At 45.8% G+C, this 23,187-nt stretch overlaps 2 protein-coding genes across 8 annotated transcripts in view; both read right to left on the reverse strand.

Annotated features, from left to right (window-relative positions):
* ALDOB (aldolase, fructose-bisphosphate B) overlaps positions 1–16,686 on the reverse strand; it is an 89,144-nt gene extending 72,458 nt beyond the window's left edge. Inside the window, exon 1 of the mRNA XM_027550421.1 lies at positions 16,483–16,686. The gene's annotated coding sequence lies outside the window, so the exon portion shown is untranslated. The remainder of the gene's footprint in view (positions 1–16,482) is intronic.
* TMEM246 (transmembrane protein 246) overlaps positions 1–16,751 on the reverse strand; it is a 43,376-nt gene extending 26,625 nt beyond the window's left edge. For 2 of the 7 annotated variants that reach the window (XR_003512365.1, XM_027550416.1), the window contains exon 1: positions 16,092–16,751. The gene's annotated coding sequence lies outside the window, so the exon portion shown is untranslated. The remainder of the gene's footprint in view (positions 1–16,091) is intronic. The other 5 variants (XR_003512366.1, XR_003512367.1, XM_027550418.1 and 2 more) reach the window with 5 other exon arrangements.
* Positions 16,752–23,187: the final 6,436 nt, after the last annotated feature.

The raw sequence follows: 23,187 nt of genomic DNA on the forward strand, positions 1-23,187 counted from the left end.
GACCTAGAGCCAGACATTCTGGAATGTGAAGTCAAGTGGGCCTTAGAAAGCATCACTACGAACAAAGCTAGTGGAGGTGATGGAATTCCAGTTGAGCTATTCCAAATCCTGAAAGATGATGCTGTGAAAGTGCTGCACTCAATATGCCAGCACATTTGGAAAACTCAGCAGTGGCCACAGGACTGGAAAAGGTCAGTTTTCATTGCAGTCTCAAAGAAAGGCAATGCCAAAGAATGCTCAAACTACTGCACATTTGCACTCATCTCACATGCTAGTAAAGTAATGCTCAAAATTCTCCAAGCCAGGCTTCAGCAATATGTGAACCGTGAACTTCCTGATGTTCAAGCTAGTGTTAGAAAAGGCAGAGGAACCAGAGATCAAATTGCCAACATCCGCTGCATCATGGAAAAAACAAGAGAGTTCCAGAAAAACACCTATTTCTGCTTTATTGACTATGCCAAAGCCTTTGACTGTGTGGATCACAATAAACTGTGGAAAATTCTGAAAGAGATGGGAATACCAGACCACCTGACCTGCCTCTTGAGAAACCTGTATGCAGGTCAGGAAGCAACAGTTAGAAGTGGACATGGAAAAACAGACTGGTTCCAAATAGGAAAAGGAATTCATCAAGGCTGTATATTGTCACCCTGCTTATTTAACTTATATGCAGAGCACATCATGAGAAACACTGGACTGGAAGAAACACAAGCTGGAATCAAGATTGCCGGGAGAAATATCAATAACCACAGATATGCAGATGACACCACCCTTATGGCAGAAAGTGAAGAGGAACTAAAAAGCCTCTTGATGAAGGTGAAAGTGGAGAGTGAAAAAGTTGGCTTAAAGCTCAACATTCAGAAAATGAAGATCATGGCATCTGGTCCCATCACTTCATGGGAAATAGATGGGGAAACAGTGGAAACAGGGTCAGACTTTATTTTGGGGGGCTCCAAAATCACGGCAGATGGTGATTGCAGCCATGAAAGTAAAAGACGCTTACTCCTTGGAAGGAAAGTTATGACCAACATAGATAGCATATTCAAAAGCAGAGACATTACTTTGCCAACAAAGTTTCATCTAGTCAAGGCTATGGTTTTTCTTGTGGTCATGTACGGATGTGAGAGTTGGACTGTGAAGAAGGCTGAGCGCTGAAGAATTGATGCTTTTGAACTGTGGTGTTGGAGAAGACTCTTGAGAGCCCCTTGGACTGCAAGGAGATCCAACCAGTCCATCCTGAAGGAAATCAGCCCTGGGATTTCTTTGGAAGGAATGATGCTAAAGCTGAAACTCCAGTACTTTGGCCACCTCATGGGAAGAGTTGACTCATTGGAAAAGACTCTGATGCTGGGAGGGATTGGGGGCAGGAAGAAAAGGGGACGACAGAGGATGAGATGGCTGGATGGCATCACTGACTCGATGGATGTGAGTCTGAGTGAACTCCGGCAGTTGGTGACGGACAGGGAGGCCTGGCATGCTGCGATTCATGGGGTTGCAAAGAGCCGGACACGACTGAGTGACTGAACTGAACTGAACTGAATTGCTTCTATTAAAAATATCAATGTGTGGTAGAGCAGTGTTTTCACCGCACACTCTTGGGAGATGAAAACCTTAAGCATCACATCTTACAATGTGGAGGTTTCATCTAGTGAAAAAGTCACCTCCAGAAATGCTCCTCAGCCTCACTGGAAATGTCCCTACCAGGTACTTGTGGTGCCAAACTACAAGGAACAGACTATTGGATACATGTGACACACCTAAAGAGAGCATAAAACCCTAACCGGATCTGTACATCATCTATTGACCTGAAAGTAAAGATTTCTCAGAATTGAAGCAGATGACATCTGATGAGACACCTTTCTTAAGATATCTGGGCCAGTCCTGTTGGATGTTTATCGCCAAATCATTGATAATGACACAACACTTCAAATGATCTCTAATGTCAATGATCCTTTTTAAAAATATATATTTATGGTTTTAGAAAAGGCAGAGCAACCAGAGATCAAATTGCCAACATCTGCTGGATCATCGAAAAAGCGAAAGAATTCCAGAAAAACATCTGCTTTATTGACTATGCCAAAGGCTTTGACTGTGTGGATCACATTAAAATGTGGAAAATTCTGAAAGAGATGGGAATACCAGACTACCTGACCTGCCTCTTGAGAAACCTGTATGCAAGTCAGGAAGCAACAGTTAGAACTGGACATGGAACAACAGACTGGTTCCAAATAGGAAAAGGAGTCCGTCAAGGCTGTATATTGTCACCCTGCTTATTTAACTTATATGCAGAATACATCATGAGAAACGCTGGGTTGGAGGAAGCACAAGCTGACTCGATGGACGTGGGTTTGGGTGGACTCCAGGAGTTGGTGATGGACAGGGAGGCCTGGCATGCTGCGATTCATGGGGTCACAAAGAGTCAGACACGACTGAATGACTGAACTGAACTGATTTGTTTCTGGCTGCATCCAGTCTCAGTTGTTGGTTTGAGGGATTTTTTTTGTTTGTTTCAGTGGGAGGGCTTCTCTCTAGTTGTGATGTGTGGCCTTAGTTGCCCCACGGCACGTGGGATCTTAGTTCCCTGACCAGGGATCACACCCACACCTCCTGCATTGGAAGGTGGTTCTCAACTGCTGGACCACCAGGGAAATCCCTAATGTCTATGATATTGATGACACATGAACTTTAAATGAAAAGTGCCTGAGCTTTCTCCCTCCTACCCCTCCTTGTTACTCACATGTGACCTTAATAATTAGACTCCTAATCTATTCCCTCCAACATGAGACATAATACCTAGAAAAGGTCTTTCCTTACATTGAAGAACAAAATGCCTCTGAAAGTAGAAAACCTGTCACTTGATAAGCAATGCTTTTGGAAACAGATCTTCATCAAAAGGGGGAGATATAAAAAAAAAATTAATAAATAGAAAACTCAATTAAATAGAGCTCGAGGACCAGAAAGGGAGCTCTCAGGTCCTAGAATGACAACAGAGAGTAACCAGGAAGAAGAAAGACTTCCCTTCTTTCCTGGCAAGGACTCAGCCAACAAAAAGTCATGAGCTCTTGGTTTACTATTGCCTTCCAACATTCTTTTCCCCTCCATAAAAACATTTGCCTTCCCTTGATGTGCAGAAACTTGCACATGACTCACCATGGTTGTAGATCCTGAATTGCAGTTCTCTGCTGATCCCAAATAAACCCATCTTTGCTGGAGAAATAAATGGCAATCTGTTTCAGGTAAACACACCCAAACAGGAATAATTTCTTTTTTTCTTCAAGTTCTAGGGTCCTTTACATGAACTTTCATTCCAGAACATTCATTTGTCACTTTCTACTTTAAACTACATCTATTTGTAGCTACCACTTATTAAGCTCCTGGGCTTCCCTGGTGGCTTAGCGATAAGGAATCCACCTCCTAATGCAGGAGACAAGGGTTCAATTCCTGGGTTGGGAAGATCCCCTGGTAAAGGAAATGGCAACCCGCAAAAGTATTTTTGCCTGGGAAATCTCATGGACAGAGGAGCCTGGTGGGCTACAGTCTATGGGGTCACAAAGAGTTGGACACAACTTAGCAACTAAACAACAACAGTTAAGCTCCTACTACGTGTCCAGGTTCTGGACTAGTCTTACGTATATTTCTTCTGACCAAAGAGCAACTCTCAAACATTAATGGAACTAATCTCATTTAAATGGAAAAACAATGCTACCAAGATGAAAGCAGGGAATTCAAACACAGGAAAAATTTCAAAGCTTAAACTTTTTATATGATGCATGCTATCTTACATGGCTTAATTCATGGCCTGTGATTTACAACCTAGTTGGACTTATAACAAAGGTCCATCTAGTCAAGGCTATGACTTTTCCAGTGGTCAAGTATGGATGTGAGAGTTGGACTGTGAAGAAAGCTGAGAGCCGAAGAATTGATGCTTTTGAACTGTGGTGTTGGAGAAGACTCTTGAGAGTCCCTTGGACTGCAAGGAGATCCAACCAGTCCATCCTAAAGGAGATCAGTCCTGGGTGTTCATTGGAAGGACCGATGCTAAAGCTGAAACTCCAACACTTTGGCTACCTCATGCAAAGAGTTGACTCATTGGAAAAGACCCTGATGCTGGGAAAGATTGAGGGCAGGAGGAGAAGGGGATGGCAGAGGATAAGATGGCTGGATGGCATCATCGACTCTATAGACATGGGTTTGGGTGGACTCCGGGAGTTGGTGATGGACAGGGAGGCCTGGCATGCTGCAATTCACGGGGTCGCAGAGAGTTGGACATGACTGAATGACTGAACTGAACTGATCTGAACTGGACTTATAAACCCCTATTAGTAGACTCAGTTTGATTTATCTTTGATATCCTTCACAGAACAGGATTCTCTGCACAGAAAAGGTTTAATGTTTGTTAAGCAAATAAAAGACTTCTATAGGGTTTAATTCCTAAGATATAAAATTGGGAGTAGCAAAGAGTCTGGTCATATAATGCGTAGAGATCAACTTACTTGGAAATTCTTGCTGAGCACTTCTTATGGGCACTGTTTTAAGCATCTCATTTATTCTCATAAGAAGCCTATGAGAAGTACTATTATTAAATCCATTTTATATCTGAAAACAATTAAGGAACAATTAACTTGTACCCAAGGTTAGCAAAGCTTTAAATAGGTGGCAAAACTTGAAAAGCAAGCAGACTGTTTACAGAACTCATGTTCTCAACCATTATGCAATATTGTCTCTGCATAGATTGGAAAGCCAAGAAAATCCACTGGAAGATGATTAGAAATGGTACAGACTTTCAGAATGTGTTTGGGGGCAGAATTAGTATGCAAAAATAATATACGCTATGATCTGTGTGTGTGCTCACTCAGTCATGTCTGACTCTGTGACCCCACGGACTGTAGCCCACCAGGCTTTTCTGTCCATGGAATTTTCCAGGCAAGAATCCTGGAGTGGGTTGCCATTTCTTGCTCCAGGGAATCTTCCCAACTCAGGGATTGAACCCAGGTCTCCAGCATTGCAGGCAGAGTCTCTCTACCATCTGAGCCACCAGGGAAGCTCTGTTTCTTGAATCTTCTGCATTGGCAGGGGATTCTTTTTACCACTGTGCCACCTGGGAAGCCCTATGCTATGTTACACACTACATAATCATATATATATGATTTCACATAATCATATATGCTTTCATATAATCAGACTATTACTAATCAATGGGATAAAACATCTCAGTCAAAATGGTCTAAAAAATAAACCAGAAATATCTAGAATAAACTTAAAAAATATGTAGAATATACACTTCTATAAAATCCCACTGAAGGACACTGTAAAAGTCTAATAAATGGATAAAAGTAACATCTTCTCTGCTGAGAACCCTCACTAATAAAAGAGGAGATGGAGGTCTCTTGCTCCAAAATCAATCTCTACATTTAAGATAACATCAATTCAATTTTCTTTGAGAGAGTGAGCCAGTACAGTAAATGGCACTTTTATATAAATTGGTGTGACCTTAGAGAGAAAGTTTGGATGGTATCTACAAAAATTTTATATGTGTATCTCCTTTGACATAGAAATTCTACTTCTAGCAATCTACTCTGCAGAAATGCCAACACATGCTACCAAACATAGACAAGGAATGTTCATAGAAATTTTGCTTGAAAGTAAGAAAGAGAGGGAGAAAGATGGGGAGAGGAATAGATGGAGGGCAGGGCATCAAGATGGCTAGACAAACTACAGGAAAGGATAGACAAACTACAGGGAAAGGAAATGGCCAACAACAGGGAACAATGTTTAGATAATTACACATGAGGATGATATGGACACATTAAAAAGAAAAAGAAGGGTTTAAATATACTGACATTTAAAAAGCTTTACCTAAATCCCTGCTGTGGAATGAATGTTTGTGTCCCTCATCCCCAAATTCATAATCAAAATCTGAATACCTGATGTGATGATGTTTGGAGATGGGGTCTTTGGGAGATATTAAGGTCATGCCCCTGGAACTCTTTTACTGGGACTAGTGCCCTTATTAGAAGAGACAGAAGACAGCTTGCTTTCTCTCTCCTCTGCCAGTGAGTACAAATCAGGAAGGCAGCCATCCATAAACCAGGCAAAGGGCCACTTATCAGAACCCAACTACTCTGGCACCCACCCTAATCTCTGACTTCAGACTCCAGAACTGTGGGACATGCATGTTCTGCTTAAGCCGCCCAGTTTATGGTAATTCATTGTATTGAACAAAGCAGTTTGAAAGTCTCTAATTGAAAAATGTAAACTATGTCAGTGCAAATTGTAGAAAAGGGTACATGGTATGATCATTTTATTTTTAATGTGGAGTATAATTTAGTGAAGGAGAGATGAAAGTATGAGGGATGGAGGGTTCCACTCTTGCTTTCTACCCTTCTGAAAGCACATGCATTACTTCTATGATCATAGTTAAAAGTTTAATTCAACCAATACTGAGTCTTGTACCAGGCACTGGGGTAGTGAATGTGCCACTCAGGGGACTTACTCTCAGGACCCTAATTATCAAAGATCCTATAGGAATCCAAAGATGATTTGTTCCTTTTGGTGGAGCAGAGACAGGATGGATAATTTGACCAAAGTGTGGGGGTTCCCATGTGGCTTGGTGGTAAAGAACTCTCCTGACAATGCAGGAAATGCAGGAGACTTGAATTTGATGCCTGGGTAGGGAAGATGCCCTGGAGGAGGAAATGGCAACCCACTCCAGTATTCTTGCTTGGGAAATTCCATGAACAGAAGAGCCTGGCGGGCTACAGTCTGTTAGGTAGGTAGGGAAAAGGAGTCCAAAATGGCGGTGGCTAAAAGACAAGGAAGGTCCGAGGACCAGAGTGAAGACTTCAGGCAGAACAAACAGAACAAACAGCACTCCTGGCTAAGCCCAATTTGCATAGGGCAGGCCCAGGTGGAGGAAAAAACATGTAAAAGGAGGAGCCAAAGCGCTCTCTCTCGGACTCTCTCTCCCGCGCGCGTGCGCTCTTTTCTCTCTCTCTCTTTCTCTCTCTCACTCTCCTGCTATCTTCTAAATAAAATAGAGCTGTAACACTGATTTGCCTAAGAACTGTAGCACGGTTTGTCCAAGACCTGAGAGCTGTGACGCGCCGAGGGCTTTAATGTCCGTTGCTCCAAATCTTTGTTGTGACGAGACAAAGAACCGAGGAACATACACTCGCGTGACATCTATGGTGCCGTGACTCGGATTTAACCTGGCTGACACAACCTCTACGTGGAAGAGGCCAAGCACAACAGGAGCCCAGCTCAGCGAAGCTCCCGTGCTAGAAGCGGAAGGCGAAGAAACCCAGTGCAGGGGAAGCCCCATCGTGCTGGAAACCAGGACAGCGAAAAACAAACTCAGCAGAAAGCTCACACGGCCTAGTCTCAGATTCCAGAAGACCTCCGGTTAAGGTAAGAGGTCCTCGCTCCTATGGCCGGAGGGACCTTTACAATCTCTCATTTCTTGTTTCCTCGAACCTCCCACGAACAGGCGGGCAGCAGGGGCACAATTGAGGGACTCTGGAGAGCCTACTCCTCAGCATGTCCCAAAGGCGCTATCTGCTGAGCCCCAGTAGCTGTTACCCAAGCTGGTGGGGGTTCTTCTGTCCTTTCTCTTCTCTGTGCCAAAGATTAGACCAATGAAACTGTGAGCACCGGTCAGATATTTAGCAAATTTTCCAGCGGGCTATGAAGGGGATTCCTTGGCATGTTTTTCCCACTGCTTTTTCCTCCTGTCCTTCAGCTCTCTCCCGGGACTCAAGCCCGGCCAAAACTAGTGAAACTCAGGCTCTGATGTCTCATTGCAAAAATTCATTGAGAGACAAAGCGATAAGAGGTAGATTTGTTAGGATCCAGAGAGAAGCCACTCTTCAGGATGTGAACCATTGCCGAGGGCAAGGGCTGCGGCCATGGAATTAGGCCTGGCTAGGTTTTGTGAGGGGATGGAATTCATATGCTAATGAGTGAGAGGATCATCCCAGCCTTTGGGGAACCACCCACTTCTCCCTCTTCTGACCTTGTGCCTTGGAGATGTCTTGCCACCGCTGGGTGTGTCTGTTGGCTTATAGATTGGGGATTAAGGTTTACTTGAATTTGACTTGTCATCTTGGACCCAATTGATTTTAATTGGTTTACATTATACCCTTGTGCTATGTCATTCTTTCAAAGATTGTGCTCTGCCCCCTTCCCTCCTGTTTCATGCTCTTTTCCTGAGCCCCATCCAGGCCCACAAGGTTTCTCTAGAGAGACAACCAGAAAATAGTTGGCCTTGGAAGGGAAATACTCTATAATATCCAACCCCCTAATTCTACCCAGCACTGGTCACACTGGAGATCTTGGGGACGCCCAAAGTCCAGTCCGGGGGGTCCCAGGAGGTCATCACGCCTTGACCTGCCTAGGGATCAGTCTTCGAAAAGTTGTCACGCCTCAACCTGTTCGGGGATCCTTTAGTCCCAGGGGTCCCAGGAGGTCGTCACACTTCGACCTGCCCAGGGACCCAATTCTCGGGAGGCCGTCACGCCTCGACCTGCCCGGGGATTTGATCTCTAGGAGGCTGTCACACCTCAGTCTGCCTGGGGATCTGCACCCTGACCCGGGGATGCCTGGCTCTCAGGTTGCAACAGTTCTGGGTAAGATGAACTTATATCATATCTATTCCTGTCCACGGTGGGCAAACTAGCAATGAGTTACAAATCTCTTAATTCTACCCAGCATTGGTCACACTGGAGATCTTGGGGAAGCCCAAACTCCAGTCCGGGGGGTCCCAGGAGGTCATCACACCTTGACCTGCCTAGGGATCCGTCTTCGAGAGGTTGTCACGCCTCAACCTGCTCGGGGATCCTCTAGTCCCGGGGGTCCCAGGAGGCCGTCACGCCTTGACCTGCCCGGGGATTCGATCTCTAGGAGGCTGTCATGCCTCAGCCTGCCCAGGGATCTGCACCCTGACCCAGGGACGCCTGGCTCTCAGGTTGCAACCGTTCTGGGTAGGATAAGCTTCAGAAAGACTCACCTCTAAGGAAGTCTACCTATGGAAACATAAAGAAGCCTATTACTTGTGGGACTGTGCCCAGGTCTCAGCAATAACTCAGGAGCCCAATGAGAACCCCATTGCCTTTCTGGAGAGGCTAAAAGAGGCACTCCAAAAGTTTACCAACCTGGACTTAGACTCTTACAAGAGACGGGTGATTTTAAAGAACAAATTCTTGTCCCAATGTGCATCAGATATCAGAATTAAGTTACAGCAGCTACAACAGCAGGACCCTGCTGCCTCTTTAGATGAGATGGTCCAGACAGCCACCAATACCTTTTATAACAGGGAACAGGAGAAGGAGGCCAAGGCCCAGGAGGAGGAGAGAAAGAAAGAGACAAGGCATGCCCAGATGCTGGCCGCCCTCCAGAGAAGCCCTATGGCACACCCGGAGTCCTTGAGGGACAAGGCACGAGACAGATGCCCGATCTGTAGACAGGTGGGGCATTGGGCCAAAGAGTGTCCAAATCGTGACAAGTCTCCTAGAACGGCTTGCCACAAATGCCATCAACTGGGACATTGGGCGGCACTCTGCCCTTGGGACCCAAGAGCCTCAAGGTCAAGCGCCAAGCCTACCCTCACGATGGTTCAAGAGGACTGAAGCGGCCCGCTCCAGCCAGCCCGCCTGTCACAGATAACCATCACAGGGCTGGAGCCAAGGGTGCAACTAGATGTGGCAGGTAGGTCCGAGAATTTCTTGGTTGACACAGGGGCTACCTACTCTGTCTTGATCTCCTACTCCGGAGCCTTCTCCTCCCAAACCTGTACCATTTTGGGTGCTACAGGAAAAGCAACTACTAAAAGATTCACCCGAGCACTTCTTTGTTGCTGGGATGGACAAATATTTTCCCACCAGTTTCTGGTGGTCCCTGAGTGTCCTACCCCCTTATTGGGAAGAGATATACTCACTAAACTGGGGACCACCCTTGTGATGGAAAGTTTTTCAGCTGCTAGAGCTCTACAGCTCCTGGTTACTACTGAAGAACCCATTACACCTTAAATAGAGAGGGACCAAAAACTATGGGAAGACAAAATTAACCCCCAGGTGTGGGACTAGGGGATTCCTGGACGAGCCCACCAAGCTGAACCGGTCATCATTGTCCTCCGAGATCCCACTCGGTTTCCTAACCAGAAACAATATCCTCTCAAAAGAAAGGCTCGGGAGGGACTACAGCCTTTAATAAATAAATTCCTTGCTTGTGGGCTACTGGTCCCTACCAGTTCGCCATGTAACACCCCAATCCTTTCAGTAAAGAAAAAAGACAGAACCTGGCAAATGGTTCAAGATCTCCGGATCATAAATGAAGCTGTAGTTCCCCTCCATCCCACAGTACCCAATCCCTATTTAATCTTGGGAGAAATCCCACCCAGTGCCAAATGGTTTACTGTCTTGGATCTCAAAGATGCATTTTTTTTAACATACCACTGGCTAAAGAATCCCAATACCTTTTTGCCTTTGAGTGGGAGGCCCCAGGAGAAAAACACCAACAGATGACTTGGACAGTATTACCTCAGGGTTTCAGAGATAGCCCCCACCTGTTTGGACAGGCCCTTAGCCGGGATCTCCTAGATCTGGACCTGGGACCTAATGGGAAAATATTGCAATACGTAGATGACCTACTAATCTGCTCTCCAGATGAGAAAAGCGCCCAACAACATGCAATTCAGGTTCTAAACTTCTTGGCAGAAAGGGGATATAAAGTCTCCCATGCTAAGGCACAGATGGTCGAGACAAAGGTCACTTACCTGGGAGTTCAGATTACACACGGGTCCAGGAGGCTATCCTCTGATTGGGTACAAGGAATTCTGCAGTTGCCCTCCCCCAAGACTCAAAAACAATTGCGAGCTTTCCTGGGGCTAACTGGTTATTGTAGAATCTGGATACCCAATTATGGTCTAATTGCCCAGCCCTTATATGAAAGCTTAAAGGGACGAGATGATTCAATCCCACTGATGTTGGGAACTCCTCAAAAGGAGGCAGAGGCTACACTAAAACAGGCCTTAATTCAGGCACCTGCCTTGAGACCCAGAAAAAGCATTCCAACTTTATGTATATGAAAGAGAGGGAATAGCCTTGGGAGTGTTAACTCAAAGGTTGGGATCTGAGCCCCAGCCTGTAGCTTACTTATCCAGGAGGCTCAATCCAACTTCCCGAGGTTGGCCGCCCTGCCTTCGAAATCTTGCAGCTATTGCAATCATGATAGAAGATGCTTTAAAACTCTCCTTTGGGGGCAAGCTAACTATTTTTACCAGCCACCAAGTAAAACAACTCCTAAATGGGAGGGGCCACTTATGGATGTCTGATCAAAGAATCCTCAGATATCAAGTAATGATGATGGAAAGTCCAGGCCTCACTATATCCCCTTGTGAGGTTCTTAACCCAGCCCACCTCCTCCCTACCCCCGAGGGCTCTCTCCCCTTTCACTCTTGTCTAGAAACCTTGGACCACTGGACAAAACCCCAAGAGGGATTGTCAGAAGATCCTCTGACCAATCCTGAGGAAATCTGGTACACTGATGGAAGCAGCTTTGTCTTGGATGGAAAAAGAAGAGCCGGGTATGCAGTGGTCTCCAATTTTGAGACCATAGAGGCTAAGCCTCTGCCACCAGGTACTTCAGCCCAATTAGCTGAGCTCATAGCCCTGACTCGAGCTTTAGAGCTGGGAAAAAGAAAAAGAATAGCCATTTACACTGACTCCAAGTATGCCTTTCTGGTGCTACATGCACCTGCGGCTGTTTGGAAAGAAAGGGGCCACTTGACCACCCAAGGGTCCCCAATCAAATATGGTGATCAGATTCTTCAACTCTTGCAGTCCATCTGCCCACTGAGGTTTCAGTCTCCCACTGTAAAGGACACCAAAAAGGAAACATGGAAGTGGCACGAGGGAACCAAGCAGCTGATCAGGCAGCTAGGAGAGCAGCATTACAGAACCATGACCTAATAGGGATTGCCACCTTAGTTCCACAGACTAATTTGCCAGAAACTCCTTCATATACTGAAGGTGAGACTCTTAAAGCTAAGAGCGAGGGCTTTCAAGAAGATCATATGGGGTGGTTCCAAAAGGAGGGACTCCTTTTTCTGCCTGGAAACCTCCAATGGAAGTTGGTTAACTCCTTACATGTCACTACTCATTTAGGAGAAAAGGCCCTCCAAAGATTACTAGAAAGGTCCTTCAGAGGAACAGGCCTCCAAACAACTATAAGACAGGTGGTCTCCTCTTGTCCCACTTGCCAATTAAACAACCCTCAAGGAGCTCGAAGACCCCAGCTGGCCCAGCCTGTCCAGCGACGTGGGGCCTATCCAGGAGAGGACTGGCAGATGGACTTCACCCAGATGCCAATTTCTCAAGGGTATAAATACCTATTAGTCATGATAGATAGATTCACAGGATGGATTGAAGGCTTTCCCACCCGGACTGAGAAGGCTAAGGAGGTGGTAAAAAAACTGCTCCATGAAATCATTCCAAGATTTGGTCTGCCCAGGTCATTACAAAGTGACAATGGGACATCACTTACTTCTAAGGTCACAGAAGGGGTCTCGAAAACATTGGGCATTACTTATTATCTCCATTGTGCCTGGAGGCCTCAATCTTCAGGAAAAGTAGAAAGAGCCAATCAATTCTTAAAATCAGCGATAAAAAAGATAACCCAGGAGACCTCCCTGGGATGGAAGGAGGCTTTACCAATAGCTCTCCTCTGCACCCGCATTGCCCCTAAGGAACAGGTTGGTCTTAGTCCTTATGAGATGCTATATGGGAGACCTTTTGTTTATGTCAATGACCTCTTCCTAGATCCAGAGGTTCAGACCCTCCAGTCTTATACCATGGCCATTGGGCAATTCCAACAGGATATACGCTTGTGGGGTATGAACCAGGACCCAAAACACTCTAAAGAGTCACCACTATATGCTCCAGGAACTCAAGTCCTAATTAAAGTCTGGAAAGGTGGGTCCCCAAAGGCTCAACTCCATCCCACATGGAAGGGCCCCTACCCTGTAATACTTTCTACCCCCACAGCAGTCAAGGTACCAGGACATGACTCCTGGATTCACTACTCACGAGTCAAGCCATGGAAGAAAACAGAAGAGGACACTCAATACACCTGTGAGCCCCTGGGAGATCTCAGGTACCTATTCAGAACTACCAATGAGTGCCATTCTAATGAACACCCCCAAAACCTGGTTTCTGGGGATAAGATTTCTCAGGATAACTCTAAGGAGCCAACACCGCTTGACAGAGACTGTACTCCAAGACAGACAGGAGATAGATCTTCTGATCCCTGAACAAGGAGGGACTTGGGCTATCCTGGCAATGTGAATTTAAAATTGACCAATGTCCCTACTAGTCCTTGTTATGCTATATTGATGATGCTTATGATTATTCCATGTACTGTCAATTGTCTAACCTGTTTTGTCTCTGCCCAGGTCAACCAGCTACAACATGCAGTGCCAGTTCAACAAAGATATAAAACTACAGCTGACCACGGAAAATATCACACACCCTCGGACACCACTATAAGGACTCTGAGGCTTGAGACTAGCAAGAGGGGGAGGCCCAATACCCCTCGCCACCCCAGTTCAGTAGGAAGTAGCCAGAAAGACCTCAACGCCCCTATTCCCAAAGAATTGGGCCTCCCATCTCTTGAGGGGGGAATGTTAGGTAGGTAGAATAGGGAAAAGGAGTCCAAAATGGCGGTGGCTAAAAGACAAGGAAGGTCCGAGGACCAGAGTGAAGACTTCAGGCAGAACAAACAGAACAAACAGCACTCCTGGCTAAGCCCAATTTGCATAGGGCAGGCCCAGGTGGAGGAAAAAAACATATAAAAGGAGGAGCCAAAGCGCTTTCTCTCGGACTCTCTCTCCCGCGTGCGTGTGCTCTTTTCTCTCTCTCTCTCTCTCACTCTCCTGCTATCTTCTAAATAAAATAGAGCTGTAACACTGATTTGCCTAAGAACTGTAGCACGGTTTGTCCAAGACCTGAGAGCTGTGACGTGCCGAGGGCTTTAATGTCCGTTGCTCCAAATCTTTGTTGTGACGAGACAAAGAACCGAGGAACATACACTCGCGTGACAAGTCCATAGAGTTGAAAAGAGCTGGACACAACTGAGCGATGGAGCGTTCATGCAAACTATATCTTAATAAAACTGATTTTTTTAAAAAGCCAGGTGGATGATACTGGGTAACAACAAAGATATTAAATTTGTTATAAAACGAGTAATTAAAATAACATGGCCCTGGCACCGAAATATACCAATGCTAATGCTATGCTAAGTCACTTCAGTCGTGTCCGACTCTGTGTGACCCCATAGACGGCAGCCCACCAGGCTCCGCCATCCCTGGGATTCTCCAGGCAAGAATACTGGAGTGGGTTGCCATTTACTTCTCCAAAGCATGAAAGAGAAAAGTGAAAGTGAAGTCATGTCCGACTCTTTGTGACCCCATGGACTGCAGCCTACCAGGCTCCTCTGTCTATGGATTTTCCAGGCAAGAGTACTCGAGTGGGGTGCCATTGCCTTCTCCGGAAATATACCAATAGACACATGCAAAAATCTGCAGACATAAATATATAATAATTTAATGTACCATAATTGTAGCAGTCCAAATCAGGCATAAAAAATGAACTTAGCTTTGCAGCAACTGGCTACCATTTACAAAAAGTAATTAGCTCTCCACTTTACATCTTAAATTAGAATAAATGACACATTAAAATTTTTCAACAAAAGCTTAAAAATACCTGAAGAAAATATAGGTGAATATTTATACAAACTCGAGTTAGGAAAGGCCTTTCTCAGCAAGACTCTCAAGCAGAACCAAAAAGAAAAAGAATAGGACTGAATGGCCAAAGATGAAAAGCTGACCCCCCAAACAAACAAAAAAACATGTTGATGTATGGCAGAAACCAACACAATATTGTAATTATCTTTTAATTAAAAATAAAACTTAAAAAATTAGGCAAAAGACTGTGCAACACAGATGACAGAATTACTATCAGTACTTTAATGTGTAATATACAACAAGCACTTAAAACTCATGAACAGAAAGACACTCTGACTGAAAGAGGTAAGAGAATTAATAGTTCACTCACACAAATGCAAAAGGCCAATACAGAGAGGAAAAAGCTGATTACCTCTGGATAATCAGACATACAAATTGAAATAATTTTTTTTTGCCCACCTTACTGGTTTAAATGTGTGCATGCAGAGAAATTTTTAAGATACCTAGGAAAACAACAATCTAGGAGATGAAGTTTTAAGTTATTTTCTTCTTTACATTTTTCTGTTTCTTGAATGTTTTGTAATAAGCTTATCCTTTTAAAAAAATTCGAATTTTAATAACGTTAAACAAACATGGTCTTATCTTCTCACCTAAAATATCTGGTGCCGGGCACTCTAGAAACGCATTCCTAAAAGCCAAATTCCCCTTAGAAGGTTTAGTTCTCTAGGGGAAACGCGCGCACGCCTACGCGCGCACACAAACGCCTGCAGGTTTTTGCTAATGGTCCGCATAGTGAGATCATCACTGGATCCGCCCTTGTGTCCCTTCACCTCCAGGGAGAACAAGAGACTAGCAGGGGCTGGCGGGGTTACACCCACCCTCCAATTCTCACCCTGGATACTGCGGGCGCAGTGCGGCAACTGGCAACGCCCGTACACAGAGACCAGGAAAAGGGCGAGGCGAGGCGGGGTGGTCCTAACTATCCCTCAAGGAAAGAGAATGGCAGCGGAGGACCAGTCTCGGATTTAGCGCCTGCCACCGACCGTGGGCAGTCCCCGCGGCGCTCCGGTCTCAGTTTCCCTACCCGTAGGAGGATACTAACAGTCTAAATCGCGGCGTTGCCTACCGGGCGTCCTGTCTTTCCCGGAGCTGGGAAGGACGCCTTCCTCTGCCCCGTTGACCTTCCTCGGTCTCGGGGCTGCGAGGTCGCCTGCAGAAACCCAACGCCGCAGCAGGGCGTTTGTCCGTGCTCTGGGCTGGCCCGAGGCGCGGGCAGATATAGCCGCGAGCGGGCGGCCATTAGGCGATCCACCCTTAGAGTGCTGGGCCCAGCCAGGCTAGGCAAGCAGCGGAATCTTACCTGGACTCGTACATGCCCGGCTCGCGCCTTTCCGTCGGCCTAGCGGCGCCAAGGCAACAGGCGAGGGGTAGGGAGGCGTCCTTGCTGCGACACGCAGTCATCCCTGCGCGGATGCCGGCCCAGGCCGTGCGGGGGACGCCCTTCTGCGGTCTCCACATTCCTCCCGCAGGAAGCAGCCGGCCCCATGAGCGGGGCCGCACTGAAGCAGCCCGCCAAAGCGCACCGCCGGGGGCACAGGCCTTCCCAGGCTCGCCAGCCCCTGCAACTGCTCTCCGCGTGCCGGCTGCAGCAACCCTAATCCATTTTCCCTCGCTCTGGAGACATCTCCCGGGTGGGCGCTCTGGTCATGATGCCAAAGGGGCAGAGCAGATCGTTCGCAGCGGGAACCTACCGGGTGAGAGCGGTCAGCTCGGTTCTCTGAGCACGCTGACGGCCACTGCCGAAGTCGCCTAGGCTGTCTGGCTCATGACCACGGAGGAGCCATCGCTGGACCTTGAGGCCTCGGAGGAGCGGCAGCCGCAGGATTTGGACGCGCGCGGAAGCCTCACCTCCCACGGCGCAGCTCTGGCGCGGTCCCCTCGCTCTGGCAGGCCATGTGACCTGCGAGCTGGGGAGCGACCGCAGCCCCCGAAAGCCAGCTTGAGGAAAAAAGGACGGCAAAAGGCGCCAACTGATGGGCAGAAAGGGAAAAGCAGGCTCCGCGCAAAGGAGGTTGAAATGCTGGGATTAAGTATCTGCACGGTTCACAGTCCCAGCTGGCCATTAAACGTGTTCTCTGTGGGAGATTGGTTTTTGCCAATAATAAAAATAATAGCGGACACCGCTTCCACCCCTAATCCCCACCGTACCCCCGTTATGCCAAAGATGCTCTATGAAAACTCCTCTTTCACTTTACTCCTGTACTTTGAGACTATTAGCCCAATTTTCTGTTTTATTGACTATGCCAAAGGCTTTGACTGTGTGGATCACAATAAACTGTGGAAAATTCTGAAAGAGACTGGAATACCAGACCACCTGACCTGCCTCTTGAGAAACCGGTATGCAGGTCAGGAAGCAACAGTTAGAACTGGACATGGAACAACAGACTGGTTCCAAATAGGAAAAGGAGTACGTCAAGGCTGTATATTGTCACCCTGTTTATTTAACTTATATGCAGAGTACATCATGAGAAACGCTGGGCTGGAAGAAGCACAAACTGGAATCAAGATTGCCGGGAGAAATATCAATGACCTCAGATATGCAGATGACACCACCCTTATGGCAGAAAGTGAAGAGGAACTCAAAAGCCTCTTGATGAAAGTGAAAGTGGAGAGTGAAAAAGTTGGCTTAAAGCTCAACATTCAGAAAACGAAGATCATGGCATCTGGTCGCATCACTTCATGGGAAATAGATGGGGAAACAGTGGAAACGGTGTCAGACTTTATTTTGGGGGGCTCCAAAATCACTGCAGATGGTAACTGCAGCCATGAAATTAAAAGATGCTTACTCCTTGGAAGGAAAGTTATGACCAACCTAGATAGCATATTCAAAAGCAGAGACATTACTTTGCCAACAAAGGTCCATCTAGTCAAGGCTGTGGTTTTTCCAGTGGTCATGTATGGATGTGAGAGTTGGACTGTGAAGAAAGCTGAGCGCCGAAGAATTGATGCTTTTGAACTGTGGTGTTGGAGAAGACGCTTGAGAGTCCCTTGGACTGCAAGGAGATCCAACCAGTCCATTCTAAAGGAGATCAGCCCTGGGATTTCTTTGGAAGGAATGATGCTAAAGCTGAAACTCCAGTACTTTGGCCACCTCATGCAAAGAGTTGACTCCTTGGAAAGGACTCTGATGCTGGGAGGGATTGGGGGCAGGAGGAGAAGGGGACGACAGAGGATGAGATGGCTGGATGGCATCACTGACTTGATGGACGTGAGTCTGGGTGAACTCCGGGAGTTGGTGATGGACAGGGAGGCCTGGCGTGCTGTGGTTCATGGAGTCGCAAAGAGTCGGACACGACTGAGCAACTGAACTGAACTAGCCCAATTTGCAAATGATGAAAGAAAATTTGAGAAGTAACTTACCAAATGCAATACTCTAAAAGCCAGAATATTTTTTCATTAACAACAAAAACCGAGAAAGGTTTGCTGTAATCAAATTACCCATCCATGAAAGCCTCGAGGCTTTCATGCATTGAGATCATTGCTGAGCTTCACCTCTTGAAAATCATTTACTCCATAGGCTACAAAAGTTTAATAAAAGATGGTATACATAACTAGGTGATAGCTGAATACAACTTAGTGTTTACTGTGAAGGCAGGAAGTGTTCATAGGGTATATCATAAATGCTAATTTAAATGGTATTGAAGATGTGATCTGTCATAATTTTGTAACTTTTGTTTCATTCATGTATCAAGAATGAAATGGTCATAAATCTAGGCACTTCTTAAAAGAGCAATGAGGTCTCAAGTCCACTCAGTCTCCAAAACAGTACTGCAGGATGTCCTTCCCTTCGCCCCACTCAGATGGCCTTCACTACCCATTGAAGCCCATTCATATAAATCTGTTCCTGCCTTCTGGGCTGCCCCCAAGTCACACACACATAAGTATGTGGCTTTTGTGAAAGGAATAGAATCCAGCATTATATTTCATTTGGGAGGCACACAGAGATTTACGTGCATTAATCAAGTGCTGTCTCTCAATGAACCAATGAACTAAAGCCCTTCATTAGAAAGCAATTACTTTGGGGCTTGAATGTTTTTCAGTCTTCTGGAAACATTTTTAAACACAAATGGTCCTGCAAGAGAGAACTCTGAAGACACATGAAAAAATGTGCGTGCTGTTGAAAGCCATCCCGGAAGAAGTGGAGCACAGGAAAGAAAAGTGGAATGACTCTAGAAAGGAAAAATATGGAGTTAAAAAGTGAAAGCCAGCTATATTCCACCCTGACCTTCTTCTTAGGGCTTCTACCACAACGTTTTACTGCCTTTTTCAGCTCCTAATTTTAATCGTTTGCCTTGCTAGGCCAGGCATTAGCAAACTACCATTCACTGCCTGTTTTTTTTGTGCTGCCCACAAGGTAAGAATGGTTTTTACAATATTAAATGGTTACAAATTAAAAGGAGACCATTTCAAGACATGTGAAAATCACATGAAATTCAAATGCCAGTGCTACTGACATATGATCATTCATTTAGATATTTTCTATGGTTATTATCATATAACAACAGAAGAGGTGAATAGAGACAGAGATCTTGTGACCCACCTAGTGTAAAAAAATCTGTTATCTGGTTTGCCAACACCTGCTCTACAAGGTCGGTTACGAGGAAAGCAGTAAAGCCAATGTGTGGTCATATGATTTCTGTAGAGCTTAACAATAAAACAGTCTTAGGCTGAGGAGGGCATTTCAAGATAAGACCATCTCACCCTCCCCCAGTGGAAAATTCCCAGCAGTTACAAGCAGTTGAAGTTCCAGGAAGCCCTAACCACCGTTGGGAAGAATATTAATCCAAGGGTGAACAGAGGGGACCATGAAAGAAGCCCAGTTTCTTTCCCCAGGTGCAGACCCCCGCTTGGTCTTGCCCACAACTCCCTTGCAGGGTACTCAATAAATCTTGTTTTCTACCCTCACTTCTGGCTCAGTAAATTCTTTTTTTTTTTTAATTTTATTTTATTTTTAAACTTTACATAATTGTATTAGTTTTGCCAAATATCAAAATGAATCCACCACAGGTATACATGTGTTCCCCATCCTGAACCCTCCTCCCTCCTCCCTCCCCATACCATCCCTCTGGGTCGTCCCAGTGCACCAGCCCCAAGCATCCAGTATCGTGCATCGAACCTGGACTGGCATCTCATTTCATACATGATATTTTACATGTTTCAATGCCATTCTCCCAGATCTTCCCACCCTCTCCCTCTCCCACAGAGTCCGTAAGACTGTTCTGTACATCAGTGTCTCTTTTGCTGTAGGCTCAGTAAATTCTTTTATCATCCATGTTGTTGGCACTGTTGGGCCCACCGCCGCACCCCGAGGTAAGTTTTTTCTTGTGTTTGTTAGGATAGTTGAAACTAGATATTGAGTTCCATATATGGAGTTCCATCCATCCACCAGAGCATCCGTACATCCTCTGTTCTTAAAACCCATATTTATTGAAGAATTGTTCTGACATAGTTCCAACAGCATAGATGAGAAAAGATGAGAATTAGATGTGCATCCTGCTCTCGATTAGTCCGTCATTAGGAATGTCAGGATGTCTATATAAGACCACATCGGCTGAGAGGTGAATCTGGCACAAGAAAACAACTTAGGAAGTTATTGTCTCCTGAACCAAGTCCAGACTCCACCATCCAGACCTCTTTTATATGAGAAAGTTAAACAAAAATTTTAAAGTTGCTGTTATTTTGGAGTAATTTTAAAATTATGTATCATTAAACTTATTCCAATATAGATAATAAAGCAGCAGCAGCAGCTAAGTTGCTTCAGTCGTGTCTGACTTTGTGCGACCCCATAGACGGCAGCCCACCAGGCTCCTCCGTCCTTGGGATTCTCCAGGCAAGGATACTGGAACGGGTAATAAAGAGGATTACACAATTATCTGAAGTTGTTTCATACTCATTTTGTTAAAATCCTATAGTAAGTTTCTAATTTTATGTTTGGCAGTCTTCAGTTCACCCCTGAAGTACCTAGATAACAGTATCTGATGCACATTTCCTGAGTTGTTTTACAGATGCTAAAACTTCCACCAAACAGAAGTTAGCTACTAGATGAGCATAAGCACATAGCCCCCAGACCTGCTGAAGCCTGAGGATTGATAATGTTAACCCCTGAGACACTGCCCTGCTATTTCACCATCAACCAGAGAACTGCACGTCAGCTGGTCAAATAAATACCTCGTCACTCCCCTCCATCACCTTGCCTTTAAAAACGCTTTCTGAAACCCATTGGAGAGTTCAGATTTATTTGAGTTATTAGCTGCCCTGGACTCTTCGTATGGTATCTACAATAAATGCTGCATTTTCCTTCGCCACAACTTGGTGTCACTAGATTGGCTTTACTGTGTGTGGTGAGCAGACCCAAGTCTGGCGTGGTAACACAGGGACAGTGGGGGCCTGTGGATGAGAGGAGGCCACTGCAGTCTTGCCAGCGGTGCTCTCCCCTTGACCCCTGTCCTAGGCAATGTTGGCTGCACGAGGGCTTTCTGCTCTCCTTGCTGACCTCCTGGGGCCAACAGTAGCATTCCCCATAGTCACTTTTGGTTTGGTAAAGGGAAGTGGCCAGGCCCAAGAGCCAAGAGGCGAGACCAGGAAAAGGCCAAGAATGACAACCACCTGACAAAACAGAAAGATGCTTAATCCGAATTTAGGAAAGGACACCCAGGGATGCCCAAAAGGGAAAGGGCCCTAAGGTAGGTATACTCGACCAGTGACTTGACCTCTCCTGGTCAGTGCTAGTTTCTCTGAGGTAGGCTGGGGTGTCCTATAAGCTGCTTGCAAATCCAGAAGCCCCACTATTGGGACATCCTTTGAACTTCTGGAAAGATCAGGAAACACCCACTGCCCAAGCTCTCCTCCTAAAACTGCTTGGGAGGTGAACCTTCGATGATTCTTTATTGCCCAAGCTTTCAGGGCTCTTCTGGCATCAGCACAAAATGCCAGCTGCCCCAGAGATCTGGTACATCCCCTGTGGGACTCCCTCCTGCTTTTAGCTCTCACTCAGAAGTCCAAAAACTCCTTTTCAGCTGAAAGGAGGAAAGACTGCCCCCTCGCCCCACCCCCAGACAGCTATGTCACTTCCTAACAGGTCAACGTGGTCAGGAACTAAGGTGGCTAAGCTGCCATGGCCTGGAGACATTCTTATCTCCTGTGGGATAGTCTGAGGAGGGACTTACTATCTCAAACATGGGTCATTATAAATTCAAGTAGGACTCTTAGTTATATCAGAGTCCATGACATTTGTACACCTCCTATTTTGGTCTTGTGAGGGACCCATTAACAATTTGGTCCTGGTTCAAAGTTTCCTGAACTATAAATCTTGGGTCAAATATTCTGGCATTTGCCTGCCAATAAGTCTCTCCAACTACCCCCTCAGTAGTTGGAAACAAATCCAAAATGGAATATCTAAGGAACAAAACACCCACCATGCCAAAGGATGGCCCATTAGGGTATATTGGGTATCACCCCATCACCCCCAAATATTTAATCTTCCTATGTTATACAGCCTGGCCCCAATATTGACTGGGAGATGAGGAAAGTTGGCCTGTCAATGGGTTGCTAAATTACAATGCTGTTTTACAGTTGTACTTGTTATGCCAGAGACAAAAGAAGTAGGGTAAAATTCCTTATGTCCGGTTTTTTAAAAGCCTTATATCAGAACAAAGTCCTTCAAAGGGGATGTGGGCTCTCCTCCACTGAGGTAATACCAGTTCCTGACCCTCCTCCTTAGGACCTTCTTGGTCTCTTCCCTACCTTCCTCCACCATGTAGAAAACATTCTCAATGCCAGCCCTGCTAAGGAGGCCTCTGACAAAAATACTGTAACCACTCCCAACCACCTAGCCAATAATGGATGTAAGGTGTGCCCTCCCGCCCCGCCGCCAAAAGGCTCAAATGACACCTACTAGGGTGACCTACATAGGCTTCATTCTCACAGAAGGTCAGAAAAGCCTATCCCAGGAAAAGAAAGAAGCCATTTGCAGCCTCACTCCTTCTAAAACCAGAAGACTGCTTAAGGGTTTTCCCCTGGGATGGCCTGGTTTTGCTGCATCTGGATCCCCAACCGAAAGGTTGTTGCTGAGCCATGAAAGATGCCGGGATTCTTGGCCTCTGGAAGAGAGGAATTCAATCCAGGGCCAGTGACGAGGCTTGATCGCTCAGAGCTTTTGTGTAAAAAAGTTTTATTAAAGTATAAAAGAGATACAGAAAGCTTCTGACTTAGACAACAGAAGGGGGCAGAAAGAGTGCACCTTTGCTAGTCTTTAGGAGTAAGTTGTATACCTATCAGGAAGCTGTTGAATAGAGAAAGGAAATGTCTCAGAACTCACAGACTAGCACCATGCCCCTCACCCACAACATGCATTTTGAGATAACACTGGCACAGGGTGAGTCATCCCAGCCATAAAA

This window comes from Bos indicus x Bos taurus, chromosome 8 (genome assembly GCF_003369695.1).
Source record: "Bos indicus x Bos taurus breed Angus x Brahman F1 hybrid chromosome 8, Bos_hybrid_MaternalHap_v2.0, whole genome shotgun sequence".
NCBI classification, from domain to species: Eukaryota; Metazoa; Chordata; class Mammalia; order Artiodactyla; family Bovidae; genus Bos; species Bos indicus x Bos taurus.